At 46.5% G+C, this 15,251-nt stretch overlaps 5 non-coding genes and 20 pseudogenes across 5 annotated transcripts; 19 read left to right on the forward strand and 6 right to left on the reverse strand.

Annotated features, from left to right (window-relative positions):
* Positions 1–254: 254 nt before the first annotated feature.
* Positions 255–373, reverse strand: LOC148246526 (5S ribosomal RNA; annotated as a pseudogene).
* Positions 374–578: 205 nt separating this feature from the next.
* Positions 579–697, reverse strand: LOC148246527 (5S ribosomal RNA; annotated as a pseudogene).
* Positions 698–1,256: 559 nt separating this feature from the next.
* On the reverse strand, positions 1,257–1,375 carry LOC148246528 (5S ribosomal RNA). Its single transcript, XR_015815450.1, has one exon. It is a non-coding gene; the product is annotated as a 5S ribosomal RNA (ribosomal RNA).
* A 564-nt stretch (positions 1,376–1,939) lies between these two features.
* LOC148246529 (5S ribosomal RNA) lies at positions 1,940–2,058 on the reverse strand (annotated as a pseudogene).
* A 205-nt stretch (positions 2,059–2,263) lies between these two features.
* Positions 2,264–2,382, reverse strand: LOC148246530 (5S ribosomal RNA; annotated as a pseudogene).
* Positions 2,383–3,211: 829 nt separating this feature from the next.
* Positions 3,212–3,330, forward strand: LOC148246531 (5S ribosomal RNA; annotated as a pseudogene).
* Positions 3,331–3,889: 559 nt separating this feature from the next.
* On the forward strand, positions 3,890–4,008 carry LOC148246532 (5S ribosomal RNA). The gene has a single exon (XR_015815006.1). It is a non-coding gene; the product is annotated as a 5S ribosomal RNA (ribosomal RNA).
* Positions 4,009–4,213: 205 nt separating this feature from the next.
* LOC148246533 (5S ribosomal RNA) lies at positions 4,214–4,332 on the forward strand. The gene has a single exon (XR_015814795.1). It is a non-coding gene; the product is annotated as a 5S ribosomal RNA (ribosomal RNA).
* Positions 4,333–5,213: 881 nt separating this feature from the next.
* On the forward strand, positions 5,214–5,332 carry LOC148246534 (5S ribosomal RNA; annotated as a pseudogene).
* Positions 5,333–5,529: 197 nt separating this feature from the next.
* LOC148246535 (5S ribosomal RNA) lies at positions 5,530–5,648 on the forward strand. Its single transcript, XR_015814495.1, has one exon. It is a non-coding gene; the product is annotated as a 5S ribosomal RNA (ribosomal RNA).
* An 887-nt stretch (positions 5,649–6,535) lies between these two features.
* On the forward strand, positions 6,536–6,654 carry LOC148246536 (5S ribosomal RNA). Its single transcript, XR_015814588.1, has one exon. It is a non-coding gene; the product is annotated as a 5S ribosomal RNA (ribosomal RNA).
* Positions 6,655–7,649: 995 nt separating this feature from the next.
* On the forward strand, positions 7,650–7,768 carry LOC148246537 (5S ribosomal RNA; annotated as a pseudogene).
* Positions 7,769–7,973: 205 nt separating this feature from the next.
* Positions 7,974–8,092, forward strand: LOC148246538 (5S ribosomal RNA; annotated as a pseudogene).
* Positions 8,093–8,654: 562 nt separating this feature from the next.
* On the forward strand, positions 8,655–8,773 carry LOC148246539 (5S ribosomal RNA; annotated as a pseudogene).
* A 558-nt stretch (positions 8,774–9,331) lies between these two features.
* Positions 9,332–9,450, forward strand: LOC148246540 (5S ribosomal RNA; annotated as a pseudogene).
* Positions 9,451–9,654: 204 nt separating this feature from the next.
* Positions 9,655–9,773, forward strand: LOC148246541 (5S ribosomal RNA; annotated as a pseudogene).
* A 560-nt stretch (positions 9,774–10,333) lies between these two features.
* On the forward strand, positions 10,334–10,452 carry LOC148246542 (5S ribosomal RNA; annotated as a pseudogene).
* Positions 10,453–10,656: 204 nt separating this feature from the next.
* Positions 10,657–10,775, forward strand: LOC148246543 (5S ribosomal RNA; annotated as a pseudogene).
* A 209-nt stretch (positions 10,776–10,984) lies between these two features.
* Positions 10,985–11,103, forward strand: LOC148246544 (5S ribosomal RNA; annotated as a pseudogene).
* Positions 11,104–12,115: 1,012 nt separating this feature from the next.
* Positions 12,116–12,234, reverse strand: LOC148246545 (5S ribosomal RNA; annotated as a pseudogene).
* Positions 12,235–13,275: 1,041 nt separating this feature from the next.
* On the forward strand, positions 13,276–13,393 carry LOC148246546 (5S ribosomal RNA; annotated as a pseudogene).
* A 204-nt stretch (positions 13,394–13,597) lies between these two features.
* Positions 13,598–13,716, forward strand: LOC148246547 (5S ribosomal RNA; annotated as a pseudogene).
* A 209-nt stretch (positions 13,717–13,925) lies between these two features.
* On the forward strand, positions 13,926–14,044 carry LOC148246548 (5S ribosomal RNA; annotated as a pseudogene).
* A 208-nt stretch (positions 14,045–14,252) lies between these two features.
* Positions 14,253–14,371, forward strand: LOC148246549 (5S ribosomal RNA; annotated as a pseudogene).
* Positions 14,372–14,930: 559 nt separating this feature from the next.
* LOC148246550 (5S ribosomal RNA) lies at positions 14,931–15,049 on the forward strand (annotated as a pseudogene).
* Positions 15,050–15,251: the final 202 nt, after the last annotated feature.

Raw genomic sequence — 15,251 nt, forward strand, 5'->3', positions numbered from 1 at the left:
CGGAGTTCTGATAGAATCCGTTGCATTAGTGCTGGTATGATCCCTCATGTTTCATTCTGCACTGCAAATACATACACTCTTTCTCCTTCCATCCCCCCTCCCGTGATTTGTTTCCTTGTGCTTGCACTCTGCATATCTCTTTCTCGTTCTAATATCAAGTAATATGCCTCGGCACCGTGACTCACCTTTGCAAATGAACCAGCAGATTATAATTCCATTCGCGCGTAACGTCGAAAAACCCATCCGAAAAAAAATAGGTGCAACACGAGGGCTTCCCAGGTGGTCACCCATCCGAGTACCACCCTTGCCCAAGCACACTTAACTGCGGAGTTCTGATGAGATCCGGAGCTTTAGTGCTAGTATGATCGCACCTCTTTAATTTCGCGCTGCAAATACATACACTCCTTCTCCTTTCTTCCCCCTCCCGTCATTTGTTTCCTTGTGCGTTCACACTTCACCTCTCATTCTCGTTCTAATATCGATTAAAATGCCCCTGCTTCTTGACTCACATTTGCGTATAAACCAGCGGACCCTAGTTCCAGAAGCGCGTAACGTCGAACGACCCGTCTGAAAAAAAATTTGTGCGACACGAGAACTTCCAAGGAGGTCACCCATCCGAGTACTAATCTCGCCCAAGCACACTTAACTGCGGAGTTCTGATGGGATCCGGTGCATTAGTGCTGTTATGATCGCGCCTGTTTAATTTTGCGCTGCAAATACATATACTCATTCTCCTTTCTTCCCCCTCCCGCCATTTGTTTCCTTGTGCGTGCGCACTGCACCTCCCGTTCTCGTTCTAATATCAAGTAAAATGCCACGGCGCCATGACTCACATTTGCCAATAAACCTGAGGACCATAATTCAAGTCGCGCGTAACGTCGAAAGAATCATCTGCAAAAAAATGGGTGCAACACGAGGACTTCACAAGAAAATGGGTGAAATATAAGGACTTCGCAGGAGGTAACCCATGCTAGTACTACTCTCGCCCAAGCACCCTTACCTACGGAGTTCTGATAGAATCCGTTGCATTAGTGCTGGTATGATCGCACCTGTTTCATTTCGTTCTGAAAATACATACACTCCTTCTCCTTTCCTCCCCCTTCCATCAATTGTTTCCTTGTGCGTTCACACTGCACCTCTCATTCTCGTTCTAATATCGATTAAAATGCCCCTGCTTCTTGACTCACATTTGTGTATAAACCAGCGGACACTAGTTCCAGTCGCGCGTAGCGTCGAATGACCCGTCTGAAAAAAAATTGGTGCGATACGAGGACTTCCCAGGAGGTCACCCATCCGAGTACTACTCTCGCACAAGCACACTTGACTGCGGAGTTCTGATGGGATCCGGTGCATTAGTGCTGGTATGATCGCACCTATTTAATTTTGCGCTGCAAATACATAAACTCCTTCTCCTTTCTTCCCCCTCCCGTCATTTGTTTCCTTGTGCGTGCGCACTGCACCTACCGTGCTCGTTCTAATATCAAGTAAATTGCTACGGTGCCGTGTCTCACATTTGCGAATAAACCTGAGGACCATAATTCAAGTCGTGCGTATCGTCGAAAGAATCATCTGCAAAAAAATGGGTGCAACACGAGGACTTCCTAAGAAAATGGGTGAAATATAAGGACTTCGCAGGAGGTCACCCATCCTAGTGCTACTCTCGCCCAAGCACCCTTTAACTTGCAGAGTTCTGATTGAATCCGTTGCATTGGTGCTGGGATGATTGCTCATGTTTCATTCTGCGCTGCAAATACATACACTTTTTCTCCCTCCATCCCCCCTCCCGTCATTTGTTTCCTTGTGCGTGCACTCTGTATCTCTCCTTCTCGTTCTAATATCGATTAAAATGCCTCTGCTTCTTGACTCACATTTGCATATAAACCAGTGGACTCTAGTTCCAGTCGCGCGTAACGTCGAACGACCCGTCTGAAAAAAAAAATTAGTGCAACACAAGGAATTCCCAGGAGGTCACCCATCCAAGTACTACTCTCGCCCAAGCACACTTAAGTGCGGAGTTCTGATGGGATCCGGTGCATTAGTGCTCGTATGATAACACCTGTTTAATTTTGCGCTCCAAATACATAAACTCCTTCTCCTTTTTTCCCCCTCCCGTCATTTGTTTCCTTGAGCGTTCACACTTCACCTCTCATTCTCGTTCTAATATCGATTAAAATGCCCCTGTTTCTTGACTCATATTTGCGTATAAACCAGCGGACCCTAGTTCCAGACGCGCGTAACGTCGAACGACCCGTCTGAAAAAAAATTGGTGCGACACGAGGACTTCCCAGGAGGTCACCCATCCGAGTGCTAATCTCGCCCAAGCACACTTCACTGCGGAGTTCTGATCGGATCCGGTGCATTAGTGCTGGTATGATCGCAACTGTTTAATTTTGCGCTACAAATACATAAACTCATTCCCCTTTCTTCCCCCTCCCGTCATTTGTTTTTTTGTGCGTGCGCACTGCACCTCTCGTTCTCGTTCAAATATCAAGTAAAATGCCACAGCGCCGTGACTCACATTTGCGAATAAATCTGCGAACCATAATTAAAGTTGCGCGTAACGTCGAACGACACATCTGTTTAATTTTGCACTGCAAATACATAAACTCATTCCCCTTTCTTCCCCCTCCCATCATTTGTTTCCTTGTGCGTGCGCACTGTACCTCCCGTTCTCGTTCTAATATCAAGTAAAATGCTACAGCGCCGTGAATCACATTTGCGAATAAACCTGAGGACCATAATTCAAGTCGCGCGTAATGTCGAAAGAATAATCTGCAAAAAAGTGGGTGCAACACGAGGACTTCACAAGAAAATGGGTGAAATATAAGGACTTCGCAGGAGGTAACCCATGCTAGTAGTACTCTCGCCCAAGCACCCTTACTTTCGGAGTTCTGATAGAATCCGTTGAATTAGTGCTGGTATGATCGCACCTGTTTCATTTCGTGCTGAAAATACAGACACTCCTTCTCCTTCTCTCCCCCTCCCATAAATTGTTTCCTTGTGCGTTCACACTGCACCTCTCCTTCTCGTTCTAATATCGATTAAAATGCCCCTGCTTCTTGACTCACATTTGCGTATAAACCAGCGGACCCTAGTTCCAGTCGCGCGTAACGTCGAACGACCCGTCTGAAAAAAAATTGGTGCGACACGAGGACTTCCCAGGAGGTCACCCATCTGAGTACTACTCTCGCCCAAGCACACTTAACTGCGGAGGTGCGATCATACCAGTACTAATGCACCGGATCCCATCAGAACTCCGCAGTGAATTATGCTTAGGCGAGATTAGTACTCGGATGGGTGACCTCCTGGGAAGTCCTCGTGTCGCACTAATTTTTTTTCAGACGGGTCGTTCGACGGTACGCGTGTCTGGAACTAGGGTCCGCTGGTTTATAAGCAAATGTGAGTCAAGAAGTAGGGGCATTTTAATCGATATTATAACGAGAATGAGAGGTGAAGTGTGAACGCACAAGGAAACAAATGACGGGAGGGGGAAGAAAGGAGAAGGAGTGTATGCATTTGCAGCGCGAAATTAAACAGGTGCGATCATACCAGCACTAATGCAACAGATTCTATCAGAACTCCGTAGGTAAGGGTGCTTGGGCGAGAGTAGTACTAGCATGGGTTACCTCCTGCGAAGTCCTTATATTTCACCCATTTTCTTGTGAAGTCCTCGTGTTGCACCCATTTTTTTGCAGATGATTCTTTCGACGTTATGCGCTACTTGAATTACGGTCCTCAGGTTTATTCGCAAATGTGATTCACGGCGCTGTAGCATTTTACTTGATATTAGAACAAGGACGGGAGGTGCAGTGCGCACGCATAAGGAAACAAATGACGGGAGGGGGAAGAAAGGAGAAGGAGTGTATATATTTGCAGCGCGAAACTAAACCGGTGCGATCATACCAGCACTAAAGCCCCGGATCCCATCAGAACTCCGTAGTTAAGTGTGCTTGGGCGAGATTAGTACTCGGGTGGTTGACCTCCTGGGAAGTCCTCGTGTCGCACCAATTTTTTTTCAGACGGGTCGTTCGACGTTACCCGCGTCTGGAACTAGGGTCCGCTGGTTTATACGCAAATGTGAGTCAAGAAGCAGGGGCATTTTAATCGATATTAGAACGAGAATGAGAGGTGAAGTGTGAACGCACAAGGAAACAAATGACGGGAGGGGGAAGAGAGGAGAAGGAGTGTATGTATTTGCAGCGCGAAATTAAACAGGTGCGATCATACCAGCACTAAAGCTCCGGATCCCATCAGAACTCCGCAGTTAAGTGTGCTTGGGCGAGGGTAGTACTCGGATGGGTGACCACTTGGGAAGCCCACGTGTTGCACCTATTTTTTTTAGGATGGGTTGTTCGACGTTACGCGTGAATGGAATTATAAACCGCTGGTTCATTTGCAAAGGTGAGTCACGGTGCCGGGTCATATTACTTGATATTAGAATGAGAAAGAGAGATGCAGAGTGCACGCACAAAGAAACAAAGGACGGGAGGGGGGATGGAAGGAGAAAGAGTGTATGTATTTGCAGTGCAGAATGAAATATGTGGGATCATACCAGCACTAATGCAACGGATTCTATCAGAACTCCGCAGTTAAGGGTGCTTGGGCGAGAAAAGTACTCGGATGGGTGACCTCCTACGAAGTCCTTATATTTCACCCATTTTCTTGGGAGGTCCTCGTGTTGCACCCGTCTTTTTGCAGATGATTCTTTCGACGTTACGCGCGACTTGATTTATGGTCCGCAGGTTTATTCGCAAATGTGAGTCACGGCGCCGTAGAATTTTACTTGATATTAGAATGAGTACGGGAGGTGCAGTGCGCATGCACAAGGAAACAAATGACGGGATGAGGAAGAAAAGAGAAGGAGTGTATGTAATTGAAGCGCAAAATTAAACTAGTGGCATCATACCAGCACTAATGCACTGGATCCAATCAGAACTTTGCAGTTAAGTGTGCTTGGGAGAGAATAGAACTCGGATGGGTGACCTCTTGGGAAGTCCTTGTATCGCAACAATTTTTTTTAGATGGGTCGTTCGACATTACACGCGACTGGAACTATGGTCCGCTTGTTTATACGCAAATGTGAGTCAAGAATCAGGGGTATTTTAATCGATATTAGAACGAGAAGGAGAGGTGCTGTGTGAACGCACAAGGAAACAAATGATGGGAGGGGGGAGGGAAGAAGGAGTGTATGTATTTTCAGCACGAAATTAAACAGGTGCGGTCACACCAGCACAAATGTATCGGATCCCATCAGAACTCCGCAGTTAAGTGTGCTTTGACGAAAGTAGTACAATGATGGGTTACCTCATGGGAAGTTCTCGTGTTTCACCCATTTTCTTTTTTTCAGATGTGCCGTGCGACTTTAATTATGGTTCGCAGATTTATTCGCAAATGTGAGTCACGACGCTGTGGCATTTTACTTGATATTTGAACGAGAACGAGAGGTGCAGTGCGCACGCACAAGGAAACAAATGACGGGAGGGGGAAGAAAGGAGAAGTAGTTTATGTATTTGCAGCGCGAAATTAAACAGGTGCGATCATACCAGCACTAATGCACCGGATCCCATCAGAACTCCGCAGTTAAGTGTGCTTGGGCGAGAGTCGTACTCGGATGGGTGACCTCCTGGGAAGTCCTCGTGTCGCACTAATTTTTCTTTTCAGACGGATCGTTCGACGTTACGCGCGACTGGAACTAGGGTCCACTTTTTTATACACAAATGTGAGTCAAGAAACAGGGGCATTTTAATCGATATTAGAATGAGAAGGAGAGATGCAGAGTGCACGCACAAGGAAACAAATGACGGGAGGGGGGATGGAGGGAGAAAAAGTGTATGTATTTACAGCGCAGAATGAAACATGAGCAATCATACCAGCACCAATGCAACGGATTCTATCAGAACTCCGCAAGTTAAGGGTGCTTGGGCGAGAGTAGCACTAGGATGGGTGACCTCCTGCGAAGTCCTTATATTTCACCCATTTTCTTAGGAAGTCCTCGTGTTGTACCCATTTTTTTGCAGATGATTCTTTCGACATTACGCGCGACTTGAATTATGGTCCTCAGGTTTATTCGCAAATGTGAGTCACGGCGCTGTAGCATTTTACTTGATATTAGAACGAGAACGGGAGCTACAGTGCGCACGCACAAGGAAACAAATGACAGGAGGGGGACGAAAGGGGAATGAGTTTATGTATTTGCAGCGCGAAATTAAACAGGCGCAATCATTCCAGCACTAATGCACCCGATCCCATCAGAACTACGCAGTTAAGTGTGCTTGGGGGAGAGTAGTACTCGGATGGGTGACCTCTTTGGAAGTCCTCGTGTCGCACCAATTTTTTTTCAGACGGGTCGTTCGACGTTACGCGCGACTGGAATTAGGGTCCGCTGGTTTATACGCAAATGTGAGTCAAGAAGCAGGGGCATTTTAATCGATATTAGAACGAGAATGAGAGGTGAAGTGTGAACGCACAAGGAAACAAATGACCGAAGGGGGAAGAAAGGAGAAGGAGTGTATGTATTTGCAGTGCGAAATTAAACAGGTGCGATCATACCATCACTAAAGCCCCGGATCCCATCAGAACTCCGCAGTTAAGTGTGCTTGGGCGAGAGTAGTACTCGGATGGGTGACCACCTGGGAAGCCCTCGTGTTGCACCTATTTTTTTCGGATGGGTTGTTTGACATTACGCGCGAATGGAATTATAAACCGCTGGTTCATTTGCAAAGGTGAGTCACGGTGCCGGGGCATATTACTTGATATTAGAACGAGAAAGAGAGATGCAGAGTGCACGCACAAGGAAACAAATGACGGGAGGGGGGATGGGAGGAGAAAGAGTGTATGTATTTGCAGTGCAAAATGAAACATGAGGGATCATACCAGCACTAATGCAAAGGATTCTATCAGAACTCCGCAGTTAAGGGTGCTTGGGCGAGAAAAGTACTCGGATGGGTGATCTCCTGCGAAGTCCTTATATTTCACCCATTTTCTTGGGAGGTCCTCGTGTTGCACCCATCTTATTGCAGATGATTCTTTCGACGTTACGCGCGACTTGATTTATGGTGACCTCCTGGGAAGTCCTCATGTTGCACCCATTTTTTTTCGGATGGGTCGCTCGACGTTACGCGTGAATGCAATTATAAACCGCTAGTTCATTCGCAAAGGTGAGTCACGATGCTAGGGCCATTTACTTGATATTAGAACGAGAAAAAGAGATGCAGAGTACACGCACAAGGAAACGAATGACGGGAGAGGGGATGGAGGGAGAAATAGTGTATGTATTTGCAGCGCAGAATGAAATATGAGCGATCAAACCAGCACCAATGCAACGGATTCTATCAGAACTCTGCAAGTTAAGGGTGCTTGGGCGAGAGTAGCACTAGAATGGGTGACCTCATCCGAAGTCCTTATATTTCACCTATTTTCTTAGAAAGTCCTCGTGTTGCACCCATTTTTTTGCAGATGATTCTTTCGACGTTACGCGCGACTTGAATTATGGTCCTCAGGTTTATTCACAAATGTGAGTCACGGCACCGTAGCATTTTACTTGATATTAGAACGAGCACGGGAGGTGCAGTGCGCACGCACAAGGAAACAAATAACGGGAGGGGGAAGAAAGGAGAAGGAGTTTATGTATTTGCAGCGCAAAATTAAACGGGTGCGATCATACCAGCACTAATGCACCGGATCCCATCAGAACTCCGCAGTTAAGTGTGTTTGGGCGAGAGTAGTACTCGGATGGGTGACCTCCTGGGAAGTCCTCGTGTTACGCCAATTTTTTTTCAGACGGGTCGTTGGACGTTACACGCGTCTGGAACTAGGGTCCACTGGTTTATACACAAATGTGAGTCATGAATAAGGGGCATTTTAAATGATATTAGAACGAGAATGAGAGGTAAAGTGTGAACACACAAGGAAACAAATGACCGTAGGGGGAAGAAAGGAGAAGGAGTGTATGTATTTGCAGCGCGAAATTAAACAGGTGCGATCATACCAGCACCAAAACTCCGGATCCCATCAGAACTCCGCAGTTAAGTGTGCTTGGGCGAGTGTAGTACTCGGATGGGTGACAACTTGGGAAGCCCTCGTGTTGCACCTATTTTTTTTCGGATGGGTTGTTCGACGTTACGCGCGAATGAAATTATAAACCGCTGGTTCATTTGCAAAGGTGAGTCACGGTGCTGGGTCATTTTACTTGATATTAGAACGAGAAAGAGAGATGCAGAGTGCACGCACAAGGAAACAAATGACTGGAGGGGGGATGGGAGGAGAAAGAGTGTATGTATTTGCAGTGCAGAATGAAACATGAGGGCTCATACCAGCACTAATGCAACGGATTCTATCAGAACTCCGCAGTTAAGGGTGCTTGGGCGAGAAAAAGTACTCGGATGGGTGACCTTCTGCGAAGTCCTTATATTTCACCCATTTTCTTGGGTGGTCCTCGTGTTGCACTTATCGTTTTGTAGATGATTCTTTCGACGTTACGCGCGACTTGATTTATGGTGCGCAGGTTTATTCGCAAATGTGAGTCATGGCGCCGTGGCATTTAACTTGATATTAGAACGAGTACGGGAGGTGCAGTGCGCACGCACAAGGAAACAAATGACGGGATGAGGAAGAAAAGAGAAGGAGTGTATGTATTTGAAGCGGAAAATTAAACAAATGGCATCATACCAGCACTAATGCACTGGATCCCATCAGAACTCTGCAGTTAAGTGTGCTTGGGCGAGAGTAGTACTGGATGGGTGACCTCCTAGGAAATCCTCGTGTCGCACCAATTTTTTTTCAGACGGGTCGTTCGACGTTACGCGCGACTGGAACTAGGGTCCGCTGGTTTATACGCAAATGTGAGTCAGGAAGAAGGGGCATTTTAATCGATATTAGAACGAGAAGGAGAGGTGCAGTGTGAACGCACAAGGAAACAATTGATGGGAGGGGGAGGGAAGGAGAAGGAGTGTATATATTTTTAGCACGAAATGAAACAGGTGCGATCGTACCAGCACTAATGCAACGGATTCTATCAGAACTCCGTACGTAAGGGTGCTTGGGCGAGAGTAGTTCTAGCATGGGTTACCTCCTGCGAAGTCCTTATATTTTACCAATTTTCTTAGGAAGTCCTCGTGTTGCACCCTTTTTTTTTACAGATGATTCTTTCGACGATACGCGCGAGTTTAATTATGGTTCTCAAGTTTATTCACAAATGTGAGTCACGGCACCTTAGCATTTTACTTGGTATTAGAACGAGCACGGGAGGTGCAGTGCGCACGCACAAGGAAACGAATGACGGGAGGGGGAAGAAAGGAGAATGAGTTTATGTATTTGTAGCGCAAAATTAAATCTGTGCGATCATACCAGCACTAATGCATCGGATCTTATCAGAACTACGCAGTTAAGTGTGCTTGGGCGAGATTAGTACTCGGATGGGTGACCTCCTGAGAAGTCCTCGTGTCGCACCAATTTTTTTCAGACGGATCGTTCGACGTTACGCGCGTCTGGAACTAGGGTCCGCTGGTTTATACGCAAATGTGAGTCAAGAAGCAGGGGCATTTTAATCGATATTAGAACGAGAATGAGAGGTGAAGTGTGAACACACAAGGAAACAAATGACGGGAGCGGGAAGAAAGGAGAAGGACTGTATGTATTTGCAGCGCAAAATTAAACTTATGCGATCATACCAGCACTAAAGCCCCGGATCCCAACAGAACTCCGCAGTTAAGTGCGCTTGGGCGAGAGTAGTACTCGGATGGGTGACCACCTGGGAAGCCCTCGTGTTGCACCTATTTTTTTTCGGATGGGTTGTTCGATGTTACGCGCGAATGGAATTATGAACCGCTGGTTCATTTGCAAAAGTGAGTCACAGTGCCGGGTCATATTACTTGATATTAGAACGAGAAAGAGAGATACAGAGTGCACGCACAAGGAAACCAAAGACGGGAGGGGGGATGGAAGGAGAAAGAGTGTATGTATTTGCAGTGCAGAATGAAACATGATGGATCATACCAGCACTAATGCAACGGATTCTATCAGAACTCCGCAGTTAAGGGTGCTTGGGCAAGAAAAGTACTCGGATGGGTGACCTCCTGCGAAGTTCTTATATTTCACCCATTTTCTTGGGAGGTCCTCGTGTTGCACCCATCTTTTTGCAGATGAATCTTTCGACGTTACGCGCGACTTGATTTATGGTCCGCAGGTTTATTCGCAAATGTGATTCACAGCGCCGTGGCATTTTACTTGATATTAGAACGAGTACGGGAGGTGCAGTGCGCACGCACAAGGAAATAAATGACGGGAGGAGGAAGAAAAGAGAAGGAGTATATGTATTTGAAGCGCAAAATTAAATAATTGGCATCATACCAGCACTAATGCACTGGATCCCATCAGAACTCTGCAGTTAAGTGTGCTTGGGCGAGAGTAGTACTCGGATGGGTGACCTCTTGGGAAGTCCTCGTATCGCAAAAATTTTTTTTCAGATGGGTCGTTCGACGTTACGCGCGACTGGAACTATGGTCCGCTGGTTTATACGCAAATGTGAGTCAAGAATCAGGGGCATTTTAATCGATATTAGAACGAGAATGAGAGGTGCAGTGTGAACGCACAAGGAAACAAATGATGGGAGGGGGGGAGGGAAGATGGAGTGTATGTATTTTCTGCACAAAATTAAACAGGTGCGGTCACACCAGCACAAATGCACCGGATCCCATTAGAACTCTGCAGTTAAGTGTACTTTGGCGAAAGTAGTACAATGATGGGTTACCTTCTGGGAAGTTCTCGTGTTGTACCCATTTTCTTTTTTTCAGATTTGCAGTTCGACGTTACGCGCGACTTGAATTATGGTACTCAGGTTTATTCGCAAATGTGAGTCACGGCGCCGTGGCATTTTACTTGATAGTAGAACGAGAACGGGAGGTGCAGTGCGCACGCACAGGGAAACAAATGACGGGAGGGGGAAGAAAGGGGAATGAGTTTATGTATTTGCAGCGCGAAATTGAACAACTGCGATCATACCGGCACTAATGCACCGGATCCCATCAGAACTCCGCAGTGAAGTGTGCTTGGGCGAGATTAGAACTCGGATGGGTGACCTCCTGGGAAGTCCTCGTGTTGCACCAATTTTTTTTCAGACGGGTCGTTCGACGTTACGCGCGTCTAGAACTAGGGTCCGCTGGTTTATACGCAAATGTGAGTCAAGAAGCAGGGGCATTTTAATCGATATTAGAACGAGAAGGAGAGGTGCAGTGTGAACGCACAAGGAAACAATTGATGGGAGGGGGAGGGAAGGAGAAGGAGTGTATGTATTTTCAGCATGAAATTAAACAGGTGCGGTCATACCAGCACCAATGCATCGGATTCTATCAGAACTCCGTAGGTAAGGGTGCTTGGGCGAGAGTAGTACTAGCATGGGTTACCTCCTGCGAAGTCCTTATATGTCACCCATTTTCTTGTGAAGTCCTCGTGTTACACCTATTTTTTTGCAAATGATTCTTTCGACGTTCAACGCGACTTGAATTATGGTCCTTAGGTTTATTCGCAAATGTGAGTCACGGCGCTGTAGCATTTTACTTGATATTAGAACGAGAACGGGAGGTGCAGTGCGCACGCACAAGGAAACAAATGACGGGAGGGGGAAGAAAGGGGAATGAGTTTATGTATTTACAGCGCAAAATTAAACAGGTGCGATCATACCAGCACTAATGCACCGAATCCCATCAGAACTCCGCAGTGAAGTGTACTTGGGCGAGATTAGTATTCGGATGGGTTGTTCGACGTTACACGCGAATGGAATTATAAACCGCTGGTTTATTTACAAATGTGAGTCACGGTGCCGGGGCATATTACTTGATATTAGAACGAGAAAGAGAGATGCAGAGGGCACGCACAAGGAAACAAATGACGGGAGGGGGGATGGGAGGAGAAAGAGTGTATGTATTTGCAGTGCAGATTAAACAGGTGCGATCATACCAGCACTAATGCAGCGGATTCCTTGTGCGTGCACTCTGTATCTCTCCTTCTCGTTCTAATATCGATTAAAATGCCCCTGCTTGTTGACTCACATTTGTGTATAAACCAGTGGACCCTAGTTCCAGTCGCGCGTAATGTTGAACGACCCGTCTGAAAAAAAAAATTAGTGCAACACAAGGACATCCCAAGAGGTCACCCATCCGAGTACTACTCTCGCCCAAGCACACTTAACTGTGGAGTTCTGATGGGATCCGGTGCATTAGTGCTGGTATGATCGCACCTGTTTAATTTCGCGCTGCAAATACATAAACTCCTCACCTTTCTTCCCCCTCCCGTCATTTGTTTCCTTGTGCGTGCGCACTGCACCTCCCGTGCTCGTTCTAATATCAAGTAAAATGCTACGGTGCCGTGACTCACATTTGCGAATAAACCTGAGGACCATAATTCAAGTTGCGCGTATCGATGAAAGAATCATCTGCAAAAAAATGGGTGCAACACGAGGACTTCCTAAGAACATGGGTGAAATATAAGGACTTCGCAGGAGGTCACCCATTCTAGTGCTACTCTCGCCCAAGCACCCTTAACTTGCGGAGTTCTGATAGAATCCGTTGCATTGGTGCTGGTATGATTGCTCATCTTTCATTCTGCGCTGCAAATACATACACTTTTTCTCCCTCCATCCCCCCTCCCGTCATTTGTTTCCTTGTGCGTACACTCTGCATCTCTCCTTCTCGTTCTAATATCGATTAAAATGCCCCTGCTTCTTTACTCACATTTGCGTATAAACCAGTGGACCCTAGTTCCAGTCGCGCGTAACGTCGAACGACCCGTCTGAAAAAAAAAATTAGTTCGACACGAGGACTTCCCAGGAGGACACCCATCCGAGTACTACTCTCGCCCAAGAACACTTAACTGCGGAGGGGGGATGGGAGGAGAAAAAGTGTATGTATTTGCAGTGCAGAATGAAACATGATGGATCAAACCAGCACTAATGCAACGGATTCTATCAGAACTCTGCAGTTAAAGGTGCTTAGGCGAGAAAAGTACTCGGATGGGTGACCTCCTGCGAAGTCCTTATATTTCACCCATTTTCTTGGGAGTCCTCGTGTTGCACCCATCTTTTTGCAGATGATTCTTTCGACGTTACGCGCGACTTGATTTACGGTCCGTAGGTTTATTCGCAAATGTGAGTTACGGCGTCGTGGCATTTTACATGATATTAGAATGAGTACGGGAGGTGCAGTGCGCACGCACAAGGAAACAAATGACGGGAGGAGGAAGAAAAGAGAAGGAGTGTATGTATTTGAAGCGCAAAATTAAACAAGTGGCATCATACCAGCACTAATGCACTGGATCCCATTAGAACTCTGCAGTTAAGTGTGCTTGGGTGAGAGTAGTACTCGGATGGGTGACCTCTTGGGAAGTCCTCGTATTGCAACAATTTTTTTTCAGATGAGTCGTTCGACGTTACGCGCGACTGGAACTATAGTCCGCTGGTTTATACGCAAATGTGAGTCAAGAATCAGGGGCATTTTAATCGATATTAGAACGAGAAGGAGAGGTGTAGTGTGAACGCACAAGGAAACAAATGATGGGAGGGGGGGAGGGAAGAAGGAGTGTATGTATTTTCAGCACGAAATTAAACAGGTGCGGTCACACCAGGACAAATGCACCGGATCCCATTACAACTCCGCAGTTAAGTGTGCTTTGGCGAAAGTAGTACAATGATGGGTTACCTCCTGGGAAGTTCTCGTGTTGCACCCATTTTCTTTTTTTTAGATGATTCTTTCGACGATACGCGCGACTTGAATTATAGTCCTCAGGTTTATTGGCAAATCTGAGTCACGGCACCGTAGCATTTTACTTGATATTAGAACGAGCACGGGAGGTGCAGTGCGCACGCACAAGGAAACAAATGACGGGAGGGGGAAGAAAAGAGAAGGAGTTTATGTATTCGCGGCGCGGAATTAAACGGGTACGATCATACCAGCAAAAATGCAACGGATCCCATCAGAACTCCGCAGTTAAGTGTGCTTTGGCGAAAGTAGTACAATGATGGGTTACCTCCTGGGAAGTTCTCGTGTTGCACCCATTTTTTTTTTTTAGATGTGCCGTTCGACGTTATTCGCGACTTTAATTATGGTCCGCAGATTTATTCGCAAATGTGAGTCACGACGCCGTGGCATTTTACTTGATATTTGAACGAGAATAAGAGGTGCAGCGCGCACGCACAAGGAAACAAATGACGGGAGGGGGAGGAAAGGAGAAGGAGTTTATGCATTTGCAGCGCGGAATTAAACCGGTGCGATCATACCAGCACTAATGCACCGAATCCCATCAGAACTCCGCAGTTAAGTGCGCTTGGGCGAGAGTAGTACTCGGATGGGTGACCTCTTGGTAAGTCCTCGTGTCGCACTAATTTTTTTTCAGACGGGTCGTTCGACGTTACGCGCAACTGGAACTAGGGTCCGTTGGTTTATACGCAAATGTGAGTCAAGAAGCAGGGGCATTTTAATCGATATTAGAACGAGAAGGAGAGGTGCAGTGTGAACGCACAAGGAAACAATTGATGGGAGGGGGAGGGAAAGAGAAGGAGTGTATGTATTTTAAGCACGAAATGAAACAGCACCGATCATACCAGCACTAATGCAACGGATTCTATTAGAACTCCGTAGGTAAGGGTGCTTGGGCGAGAGTAGTACTAGCATGGGTTACCTCCTACGAAGTCCTTATATTTCACCCATTTTCTTGTGAAGTCCTCGTGTTGCACCCATTTTTTTGCAGATGATTCTTTCGACATTACGCGCGACTTGAATTATGGTCCTCAGGTTTTTTCGCAAATGTGAGTCACGGCGCTGTAACATTTTACTTGATATTAGAACGAGAACGGGAGGTGCAGTGCGCACGCACAAGGAAACAAATGACGGGAGGGGGAAGAAAGGGGAATGAGTTTATGTATTTGCAGCGCAAAATCAAACAGTTGCGATCATACAAGCACTAATGCACCGGATCCCATCAAAACTCCGCATTTAAGTGTGCTTAGGCGAGAGTAGTACTCGGATGGGTGACCTCCTTGGAAGTCTTCGTGTCGCACTAATTTTTTTTTTCAGACGGGTCGTTCGACGTTACGCACGACTGGAACTAGGGTCCACTGGTTTATACGCAAATGTGAGTCAAGAAGCAGGGGCATTTTAATTGATTTTAGAACGAGAAATAGAGATGCAGAGTGCACGCACAAGGAAACAAATGACGGGAGGGCGGATGGAGGGAGAAAAAGTTTATGTATTTGCAGCGCAGAA

This window comes from Carica papaya, chromosome 8 (genome assembly GCF_054855325.1).
Source record: "Carica papaya isolate Zhongbai chromosome 8, ASM5485532v1, whole genome shotgun sequence".
NCBI lineage: Eukaryota > Viridiplantae > Streptophyta > Magnoliopsida > Brassicales > Caricaceae > Carica > Carica papaya.